Raw genomic sequence first — 12471 nt, 5'->3', positions numbered from 1 at the left:
GATGTATTTTTTATATGCAGATATGCAAATAACCATTATAGTATCAATTTGGTCAAAGAACTGCTTTGCAACACAGATTACCAAAATCAAACAAGTTAACAGGTAAACACTTACATTTTCCTAAAGGTTTTTTAAGTTTTATGAAAATATTAGGGATGTAGGCTTTATAGCAATTTCTCATTGGACTATGGATGTTCGGATTTCAATGATTCATTTTAAACATGTGAGATATAATTTTTATATGCAGATATGCAAATATCCTTAATTGTATCAATTTGGTCAAAGATTTTTTTCCAACACAGATTACCAAAATTGAACAAGTTAACAGGTAAATACTTACCTTTTCCAAAAGGATACCTTTTACTATGCACCAAAAACCTAAAAAAACTATAACTATGTGTACATCATGCACTTCATTGTTTATGTTGTATTTATTTTCCTATGGGAATTACATTTAGAAATGTACATTCTTTACAACATTGTCATCCATTGAATTCATGCAGAGTTTGAAGATTTCAAATTGTGACAAAATGAAAGACTCGACCACGAAGGGACTCAAACCCTCAATCTTCTGATCCGAAGTCAGATGCCTTATTCATTAGGCCACGCGGTCATCTTTATAGAAGTTGTCGAACCTGTGGAAGGTGTGGTAATAGTAACCTCAAGTATAACATTCAAAATTTAGAAGTTTTTTCTAGATATATGTTTTGGAAAAACTTGCATATGAATTACAAAATGAAATCCAACATATTTTAGTGATTTATGTTGAGTGAACATTACAAAGTATACCTTTCACATAGCCTAGATTTTGTAAAATCCTTAACTTAGCTGAGAAATAACTTAACTTTTCTATAGGCATGCTATAAAGTTTTATAAAAAGATTAGGGATGTAGTCATTAGAGCAATTTCTCATTGAGCTATGGCTGTTCTGATTTCACTGATTCCTTCTACACATGTGAGATGTATTTTTTATATGCAGATATGCAAATAACCATTATAGTATCAATTTGGTCAAACAATTGCTTTGCAACACAGATTACCAAAATCAAACAAGTTAACAGGTAAACACTGACATTTTCCTAAAGGTTTTTTAAATTTTATGAAAATATTAGGGATGTAGGCTTTATAGCAATTTCTCATTGGACTATGGATGTTCGGATTTCAATGATTCATTTTAAACATGTGAGATATAATTTTTATATGCAGATATGCAAATATCCTTTATTGTAACAATTTGGTCAAAGATTTTTTTCCAACACAGATTACCAAAATTGAACAAGTTAAGAGGTAAATACTTACATTTTCCAAAAGGATACCTTTTACTATGCACCAAAAACCTAAAAAACCTATAACTATGTGTACATCATGCACATCATTGTTTATGTTGTATTTATTTTCCTATGGGAATTACATTTAGAAATGTACATTCTTTACAACATTGTCATCCATTGAATTCATGCAGAGCTTGAAGATTTCAAATAGTGACAAAAAGAATGACTTGACCACGAAGGGACACGAACCCTCAATCTTCTGATCAGAAGTCAGACGCCTCATCCATTATGCCACGCTGTCATCTATGTCGAAATTGTCGAACCTGTGGAAGGTGTGGTAATAGTAACCTCAAGTATAACATTCAAAATTTAGAAGCTTTTTCTAGAGGTATGTTTTGGAAAAACTTGCATATGAATTACAAAATGAAATCCAACATATTTTAGTGATTTATGTTGAGTGAACATTACAAAGTATACCTTTCACATAGCCTAGATTTTGTAAAATCCTTAACTTAGCTGAGAAATAACTTAACTTTTCTATAGGCATGCTATAAAGTTTTATAAAAAGATTAGGGATGTAGGCATTAGAGCAATTTCTCATTGAACTATGGGTGTTCTGATTTCACTGATTCCTTCTAAACATGTGAGATGTATTTTTTATATGCAGATATGCAAATAACCATTATAGTATCAATTTGGTCAAAGAACTGCTTTGCAACACAGATTACCAAAATCAAACAAGTTAACAGGTAAACACTTACATTTTCCTAAAGGTTTTTTAAGTTTTATGAAAATATTAGGGATGTAGGCTTTATAGCAATTTCTCATTGGACTATGGATGTTCGGATTTCAATGATTCATTTTAAACATGTGAGATATAATTTTTATATGCAGATATGCAAATATCCTTAATTGTATCAATTTGGTCAAAGATTTTTTTCCAACACAGATTACCAAAATTGAACAAGTTAACAGGTAAATACTTACCTTTTCCAAAAGGATACCTTTTACTGTGCACCAAAAACCTAAAAAAACTATAACTATGTGTACATCATGCACATCATTGTTTATGTTGTATTTATTTTCCTATGGGAATTACATTTAGAAATGTACATTCTTTACAACATTGTCATCCATTGAATTCATGCAGAGTTTGAAGATTTCAAATTGTGACAAAATGAAAGACTCGACCACGAAGGGACTCGAACCCTCAATCTTCTGATCCGAAGTCAGACGCCTTATCCATTAGGCCACGCGGTCATCTTTATAGAAGTTGTCAAACCTGTGGAAGGTGTGGTAATAGTAACCTCAAGTATAACATTCAAAATTTAGAAGTTTTTTCTAGATATATGTTTTGGAAAAACTTGCATATGAATTACAAAATGAAATCCAACATATTTTAGTGATTTATGTTGAGTGAACATTACAAAGTATACCTTTCACATAGCCTAGATTTTGTAAAATCCTTAACTTAGCTGAGAAATAACTTAACTTTTCTATAGGCATGCTATAAAGTTTTATAAAAAGATTAGGGATGTAGGCATTAGAGCAATTTCTCATTGAGCTATGGCTGTTCTGATTTCACTGATTCCTTCTAAACATGTGAGATGTATTTTTTATATGCAGATATGCAAATAACCATTATAGTATCAATTTGGTCAAACAATTGCTTTGCAACACAGATTACCAAAATCAAACAAGTTAACAGGTAAACACTGACATTTTCCTAAAGGTTTTTTAAGTTTTATGAAAATATTAGGGATGTAGGCTTTATAGCAATTTCTCATTGGACTATGGATGTTCGGATTTCAATGATTCATTTTATACATGTGAGATATAATTTTTATATGCAGATATGCAAATATCCTTTATTGTATCAATTTGGTCAAAGATTTTTTTCCAACACAGATTACCAAAATTGAACAAGTTATGAGGTAAATACTTACATTTTCCAAAAGGATACCTTTTACTATGCACCAAAAACCTAAAAAACCTATAACTATGTGTACATCATGCACATCATTGTTTATGTTGTATTTATTTTCCTATGGGAATTACATTTAGAAATGTACATTCTTTAAAACATTGTCATCCATTGAATTCATGCAGAGTTTGAAGATTTCAAATAGTGACAAAAAGAATGACTTGAAAATGAAGGGACACGAACCCTCAATCTTCTGATCAGAAGTCAGATGCCTCATCCATTATGCCATGCTGTCATCTATGTCGAAATTGTCGAACCTGTGGAAGGTGTGGTAATAGTAACCTCAAGTATAACATTCAAAATTTAGATGCTTTTTCTAGAGGTATGTTTTGGAAAAACTTGCATATGAATTACAAAATGAAATCCAACATATTTTAGTGATTTATGTTGAGTGAACATTACAAAGTATACCTTTCACATAGCCTAGATTTTGTAAAATCCTTAACTTAACTGAGAAATAACTTAACTTTTCTATAGGCATGCTATAAAGTTTTATAAAAAGATTAGGGATGTAGGCATTAGAGCAATTTCTCATTGAACTATGGGTGTTCTGATTTCACTGATTCCTTCTAAACATGTGAGATGTATTTTTTATATGCAGATATGCAAATAACCATTATAGTATCAATTTGGTCAAAGAACTGCTTTGCAACACAGATTACCAAAATCAAACAAGTTAACAGGTAAACACTTACATTTTCCTAAAGGTTTTTTAAGTTTTATGAAAATATTAGGGATGTAGGCTTTATAGCAATTTCTCATTGGACTATGGATGTTCGGATTTCGATGATTCATTTTAAACATGTGAGATATAATTTTTATATGCAGATATGCAAATATCCTTTATTGTATCAATTTGGTCAAAGATTTTTTTCCAACACAGATTACCAAAATTGAACAAGTTAAGAGGTAAATACTTACATTTTCCAAAAGGATACCTTTTACTATGCACCAAAAACCTAAAAAACCTATTACTATGTGTACATCATGCACATCATTGTTTATGTTGTATTTATTTTCCTATGGGAATTACATTTAGAAATGTACATTCTTTACAACATTGTCATCCATTGAATTCATGCAGAGTTTGAAGATTTCAAATTGTGACAAAATGAAAGACTCGACCACGAAGGGACTCGAACCCTCAATCTTCTGATCCGAAGTCAGACGCCTTATCCATTAGGCCACGCGGTCATCTTTATAGAAGTTGTCAAACCTGTGGAAGGTGTGGTAATAGTAACCTCAAGTATAACATTCAAAATTTAGAAGTTTTTTCTAGATATATGTTTTGGAAAAACTTGCATATGAATTACAAAATGAAATCCAACATATTTTAGTGATTTATGTTGAGTGAACATTACAAAGTATACCTTTCACATAGCCTAGATTTTGTAAAATCCTTAACTTAGCTGAGAAATAACTTAACTTTTCTATAGGCATGCTATAAAGTTTTATAAAAAGATTAGGGATGTAGGCATTAGAGCAATTTCTCATTGAGCTATGGCTGTTCTGATTTCACTGATTCCTTCTAAACATGTGAGATGTATTTTTTATATGCAGATATGCAAATAACCATTATAGTATCAATTTGGTCAAACAATTGCTTTGCAACACAGATTACCAAAATCAAACAAGTTAACAGGTAAACACTGACATTTTCCTAAAGGTTTTTTAAGTTTTATGAAAATATTAGGGATGTAGGCTTTATAGCAATTTCTCATTGGACTATGGATGTTCGGATTTCAATGATTCATTTTATACATGTGAGATATAATTTTTATATGCAGATATGCAAATATCCTTTATTGTATCAATTTGGTCAAAGATTTTTTTCCAACACAGATTACCAAAATTGAACAAGTTATGAGGTAAATACTTACATTTTCCAAAAGGATACCTTTTACTATGCACCAAAAACCTAAAAAACCTATAACTATGTGTACATCATGCACATCATTGTTTATGTTGTATTTATTTTCCTATGGGAATTACATTTAGAAATGTACATTCTTTAAAACATTGTCATCCATTGAATTCATGCAGAGTTTGAAGATTTCAAATAGTGACAAAAAGAATGACTTGAAAATGAAGGGACACGAACCCTCAATCTTCTGATCAGAAGTCAGATGCCTCATCCATTATGCCATGCTGTCATCTATGTCGAAATTGTCGAACCTGTGGAAGGTGTGGTAATAGTAACCTCAAGTATAACATTCAAAATTTAGATGCTTTTTCTAGAGGTATGTTTTGGAAAAACTTGCATATGAATTACAAAATGAAATCCAACATATTTTAGTGATTTATGTTGAGTGAACATTACAAAGTATACCTTTCACATAGCCTAGATTTTGTAAAATCCTTAACTTAACTGAGAAATAACTTAACTTTTCTATAGGCATGCTATAAAGTTTTATAAAAAGATTAGGGATGTAGGCATTAGAGCAATTTCTCATTGAACTATGGGTGTTCTGATTTCACTGATTCCTTCTAAACATGTGAGATGTATTTTTTATATGCAGATATGCAAATAACCATTATAGTATCAATTTGGTCAAAGAACTGCTTTGCAACACAGATTACCAAAATCAAACAAGTTAACAGGTAAACACTTACATTTTCCTAAAGGTTTTTTAAGTTTTATGAAAATATTAGGGATGTAGGCTTTATAGCAATTTCTCATTGGACTATGGATGTTCGGATTTCGATGATTCATTTTAAACATGTGAGATATAATTTTTATATGCAGATATGCAAATATCCTTTATTGTATCAATTTGGTCAAAGATTTTTTTCCAACACAGATTACCAAAATTGAACAAGTTAAGAGGTAAATACTTACATTTTCCAAAAGGATACCTTTTACTATGCACCAAAAACCTAAAAAACCTATTACTATGTGTACATCATGCACATCATTGTTTATGTTGTATTTATTTTCCTATGGGAATTACATTTAGAAATGTACATTCTTTACAACATTGTCATCCATTGAATTCATGCAGAGTTTGAAGACTTCAAATAGTGACAAAAAGAATGACTTGACCACGAAGGGACACGAACCCTCAATCTTCTGATCAGAAGTCAGACGCCTCATCCATTATGCCACGCTGTCATCTATGTCGAAATTGTCGAACCTGTGGAAGGTGTGGTAATAGTAACCTCAAGTATAACATTCAAAATTTAGAAGCTTTTTCTAGAGGTATGTTTTGGAAAAACTTGCATATGAATTACAAAATGAAATCCAACATATTTTAGTGATTTATGTTGAGTGAACATTACAAAGTATACCTTTCACATAGCCTAGATTTTGTAAAATCCTTAACTTAGCTGAGAAATAACTTAACTTTTCTATAGGCATGCTATAAAGTTTTATAAAAAGATTAGGGATGTAGGCATTAGAGCAATATCTCATTGAACTATAGGTGTTCTGATTTCACTGATTCCTTCTAAACATGTGAGATGTATTTTTTATATGCAGATATGCAAATAACCATTATAGTATCAATTTGGTCAAAGAACTGCTTTGCAACACAGATTACCAAAATCAAACAAGTTAACAGGTAAACACTTACATTTTCCTAAAGGTTTTTTAAGTTTTATGAAAATATTAGGGATGTAGGCTTTATAGCAATTTCTCATTGGACTATGGATGTTCGGATTTCAATGATTCATTTTAAACATGTGAGATATAATTTTTATATGCAGATATGCAAATATCCTTAATTGTATCAATTTGGTCAAAGATTTTTTTCCAACACAGATTACCAAAATTGAACAAGTTAACAGGTAAATACTTACCTTTTCCAAAAGGATACCTTTTACTATGCACCAAAAACCTAAAAAAACTATAACTATGTGTACATCATGCACTTCATTGTTTATGTTGTATTTATTTTCCTATGGGAATTACATTTAGAAATGTACATTCTTTACAACATTGTCATCCATTGAATTCATGCAGAGTTTGAAGATTTCAAATTGTGACAAAATGAAAGACTCGACCACGAAGGGACTCAAACCCTCAATCTTCTGATCCGAAGTCAGATGCCTTATTCATTAGGCCACGCGGTCATCTTTATAGAAGTTGTCGAACCTGTGGAAGGTGTGGTAATAGTAACCTCAAGTATAACATTCAAAATTTAGAAGTTTTTTCTAGATATATGTTTTGGAAAAACTTGCATATGAATTACAAAATGAAATCCAACATATTTTAGTGATTTATGTTGAGTGAACATTACAAAGTATACCTTTCACATAGCCTAGATTTTGTAAAATCCTTAACTTAGCTGAGAAATAACTTAACTTTTCTATAGGCATGCTATAAAGTTTTATAAAAAGATTAGGGATGTAGTCATTAGAGCAATTTCTCATTGAGCTATGGCTGTTCTGATTTCACTGATTCCTTCTACACATGTGAGATGTATTTTTTATATGCAGATATGCAAATAACCATTATAGTATCAATTTGGTCAAACAATTGCTTTGCAACACAGATTACCAAAATCAAACAAGTTAACAGGTAAACACTGACATTTTCCTAAAGGTTTTTTAAATTTTATGAAAATATTAGGGATGTAGGCTTTATAGCAATTTCTCATTGGACTATGGATGTTCGGATTTCAATGATTCATTTTAAACATGTGAGATATAATTTTTATATGCAGATATGCAAATATCCTTTATTGTAACAATTTGGTCAAAGATTTTTTTCCAACACAGATTACCAAAATTGAACAAGTTAAGAGGTAAATACTTACATTTTCCAAAAGGATACCTTTTACTATGCACCAAAAACCTAAAAAACCTATAACTATGTGTACATCATGCACATCATTGTTTATGTTGTATTTATTTTCCTATGGGAATTACATTTAGAAATGTACATTCTTTACAACATTGTCATCCATTGAATTCATGCAGAGCTTGAAGATTTCAAATAGTGACAAAAAGAATGACTTGACCACGAAGGGACACGAACCCTCAATCTTCTGATCAGAAGTCAGACGCCTCATCCATTATGCCACGCTGTCATCTATGTCGAAATTGTCGAACCTGTGGAAGGTGTGGTAATAGTAACCTCAAGTATAACATTCAAAATTTAGAAGCTTTTTCTAGAGGTATGTTTTGGAAAAACTTGCATATGAATTACAAAATGAAATCCAACATATTTTAGTGATTTATGTTGAGTGAACATTACAAAGTATACCTTTCACATAGCCTAGATTTTGTAAAATCCTTAACTTAGCTGAGAAATAACTTAACTTTTCTATAGGCATGCTATAAAGTTTTAATAAAAGATTAGGGATGTAGGCATTAGAGCAATTTCTCATTGAACTATGGGTGTTCTGATTTCACTGATTCCTTCTAAACATGTGAGATGTATTTTTTATATGCAGATATGCAAATAACCATTATAGTATCAATTTGGTCAAAGAACTGCTTTGCAACACAGATTACCAAAATCAAACAAGTTAACAGGTAAACACTTACATTTTCCTAAAGGTTTTTTAAGTTTTATGAAAATATTAGGGATGTAGGCTTTATAGCAATTTCTCATTGGACTATGGATGTTCGGATTTCAATGATTCATTTTAAACATGTGAGATATAATTTTTATATGCAGATATGCAAATATCCTTAATTGTATCAATTTGGTCAAAGATTTTTTTCCAACACAGATTACCAAAATTGAACAAGTTAACAGGTAAATACTTACCTTTTCCAAAAGGATACCTTTTACTGTGCACCAAAAACCTAAAAAAACTATAACTATGTGTACATCATGCACATCATTGTTTATGTTGTATTTATTTTCCTATGGGAATTACATTTAGAAATGTACATTCTTTACAACATTGTCATCCATTGAATTCATGCAGAGTTTGAAGATTTCAAATTGTGACAAAATGAAAGACTCGACCACGAAGGGACTCGAACCCTCAATCTTCTGATCCGAAGTCAGACGCCTTATCCATTAGGCCACGCGGTCATCTTTATAGAAGTTGTCAAACCTGTGGAAGGTGTGGTAATAGTAACCTCAAGTATAACATTCAAAATTTAGAAGTTTTTTCTAGATATATGTTTTGGAAAAACTTGCATATGAATTACAAAATGAAATCCAACATATTTTAGTGATTTATGTTGAGTGAACATTACAAAGTATACCTTTCACATAGCCTAGATTTTGTAAAATCCTTAACTTAGCTGAGAAATAACTTAACTTTTCTATAGGCATGCTATAAAGTTTTATAAAAAGATTAGGGATGTAGGCATTAGAGCAATTTCTCATTGAGCTATGGCTGTTCTGATTTCACTGATTCCTTCTAAACATGTGAGATGTATTTTTTATATGCAGATATGCAAATAACCATTATAGTATCAATTTGGTCAAACAATTGCTTTGCAACACAGATTACCAAAATCAAACAAGTTAACAGGTAAACACTGACATTTTCCTAAAGGTTTTTTAAGTTTTATGAAAATATTAGGGATGTAGGCTTTATAGCAATTTCTCATTGGCCTATGGATGTTCGGATTTCAGTGATTCATTTTAAACATGTGAGATATAATTTTTATATGCAGATATGCAAATATCCTTTATTGTAACAATTTGGTCAAAGATTTTTTTCCAACACAGATTACCAAAATTGAACAAGTTAAGAGGTAAATACTTACATTTTCCAAAAGGATACCTTTTACTATGCACCAAAAACCTAAAAAACCTATAACTATGTGTACATCATGCACATCATTGTTTATGTTGTATTTATTTTCCTATGGGAATTACATTTAGAAATGTACATTCTTTACAACATTGTCATCCATTGAATTCATGCAGAGTTTGAAGATTTCAAATAGTGACAAAAAGAATGACTTGACCTCGAAGGGACACGAACCCTCAATCTTCTGATCAGAAGTCAGACACCTCATCCATTATGCCACGCTGTCATCTATGTCGAAATTGTCGAACCTGTGGAAGGTGTGGTAATAGTAACCTCAAGTATAACATTCAAAATTTAGAAGCTTTTTCTAGAGGTATGTTTTGGAAAAACTTGCATATGAATTACAAAATGAAATCCAACATATTTTAGTGATTTATGTTGAGTGAACATTACAAAGTATACCTTTCACATAGCCTAGATTTTGTAAAATCCTTAACTTAGCTGAGAAATAACTTAACTTTTCTATAGGCATGCTATAAAGTTTTATAAAAAGATTAGGGATGTAGGCATTAGAGCAATTTCTCATTGAACTATGGGTGTTCTGATTTCACTGATTCCTTCTAAACATGTGAGATGTATTTTTTATATGCAGATATGCAAATAACCATTATAGTATCAATTTGGTCAAAGAACTGCTTTGCAACACAGATTACCAAAATCAAACAAGTTAACAGGTAAACACTGACATTTTCCTAAAGGTTTTTTAAGTTTTATGAAAATATTAGGGATGTAGGCTTTATAGCAATTTCTCATTGGACTATGGATGTTCGGATTTCAATGATTCATTTTATACATGTGAGATATAATTTTTATATGCAGATATGCAAATATCCTTTATTGTATCAATTTGGTCAAAGATTTTTTTCCAACACAGATTACCAAAATTGAACAAGTTATGAGGTAAATACTTACATTTTCCAAAAGGATACCTTTTACTATGCACCAAAAACCTAAAAAACCTATAACTATGTGTACATCATGCACATCATTGTTTATGTTGTATTTATTTTCCTATGGGAATTACATTTAGAAATGTACATTCTTTAAAACATTGTCATCCATTGAATTCATGCAGAGTTTGAAGATTTCAAATAGTGACAAAAAGAATGACTTGAAAATGAAGGGACACAAACCCTCAATCTTCTGATCAGAAGTCAGATGCCTCATCCATTATGCCATGCTGTCATCTATGTCGAAATTGTCGAACCTGTGGAAGGTGTGGTAATAGTAACCTCAAGTATAACATTCAAAATTTAGATGCTTTTTCTAGAGGTATGTTTTGGAAAAACTTGCATATGAATTACAAAATGAAATCCAACATATTTTAGTGATTTATGTTGAGTGAACATTACAAAGTATACCTTTCACATAGCCTAGATTTTGTAAAATCCTTAACTTAACTGAGAAATAACTTAACTTTTCTATAGGCATGCTATAAAGTTTTATAAAAAGATTAGGGATGTAGGCATTAGAGCAATTTCTCATTGAACTATGGGTGTTCTGATTTCACTGATTCCTTCTAAACATGTGAGATGTATTTTTTATATGCAGATATGCAAATAACCATTATAGTATCAATTTGGTCAAAGAACTGCTTTGCAACACAGATTACCAAAATCAAACAAGTTAACAGGTAAACACTTACATTTTCCTAAAGGTTTTTTAAGTTTTATGAAAATATTAGGGATGTAGGCTTTATAGCAATTTCTCATTGGACTATGGATGTTCGGATTTCGATGATTCATTTTAAACATGTGAGATATAATTTTTATATGCAGATATGCAAATATCCTTTATTGTATCAATTTGGTCAAAGATTTTTTTCCAACACAGATTACCAAAATTGAACAAGTTAAGAGGTAAATACTTACATTTTCCAAAAGGATACCTTTTACTATGCACCAAAAACCTAAAAAACCTATTACTATGTGTACATCATGCACATCATTGTTTATGTTGTATTTATTTTCCTATGGGAATTACATTTAGAAATGTACATTCTTTACAACATTGTCATCCATTGAATTCATGCAGAGTTTGAAGATTTCAAATAGTGACAAAAAGAATGACTTGACCACGAAGGGACACGAACCCTCAATCTTCTGATCAGAAGTCAGACGCCTCATCCATTATGCCACGCTGTCATCTATGTCGAAATTGTCGAACCTGTGGAAGGTGTGGTAATAGTAACCTCAAGTATAACATTCAAAATTTAGAAGCTTTTTCTAGAGGTATGTTTTGGAAAAACTTGCATATGAATTACAAAATGAAATCCAACATATTTTAGTGATTTATGTTGAGTGAACATTACAAAGTATACCTTTCACATAGCCTAGATTTTGTAAAATCCTTAACTTAGCTGAGAAATAACTTAACTTTTCTATAGGCATGCTATAAAGTTTTATAAAAAGATTAGGGATGTAGGCATTAGAGCAATTTCTCATTGAACTATAGGTGTTCTGATTTCACTGATTCCTTCTAAACATGTGAGATG

At 30.9% G+C, this 12471-nt stretch overlaps 3 non-coding genes across 3 annotated transcripts; all 3 read right to left on the bottom strand.

The window, feature by feature from the left end:
- Positions 1-2458: 2458 nt before the first annotated feature.
- Positions 2459-2531, bottom strand: TRNAR-UCG (transfer RNA arginine (anticodon UCG)). The gene has a single exon. It is a non-coding gene; the product is annotated as a tRNA-Arg (tRNA).
- Positions 2532-4376: 1845 nt separating this feature from the next.
- Positions 4377-4449, bottom strand: TRNAR-UCG (transfer RNA arginine (anticodon UCG)). The gene has a single exon. It is a non-coding gene; the product is annotated as a tRNA-Arg (tRNA).
- A 4722-nt stretch (positions 4450-9171) lies between these two features.
- On the bottom strand, positions 9172-9244 carry TRNAR-UCG (transfer RNA arginine (anticodon UCG)). The gene has a single exon. It is a non-coding gene; the product is annotated as a tRNA-Arg (tRNA).
- Positions 9245-12471: the final 3227 nt, after the last annotated feature.

This window comes from Taudactylus pleione, unplaced genomic scaffold (assembly GCF_031769625.1).
Source record: "Taudactylus pleione unplaced genomic scaffold, aTauple2 ptg000612l, whole genome shotgun sequence".
In the NCBI taxonomy this organism is placed as follows: Eukaryota; Metazoa; Chordata; class Amphibia; order Anura; family Myobatrachidae; genus Taudactylus; species Taudactylus pleione.
The sequence above is the reverse complement of the archived record's forward strand: the minus strand, read 5'-3'. Positions and strand labels throughout refer to the sequence as shown.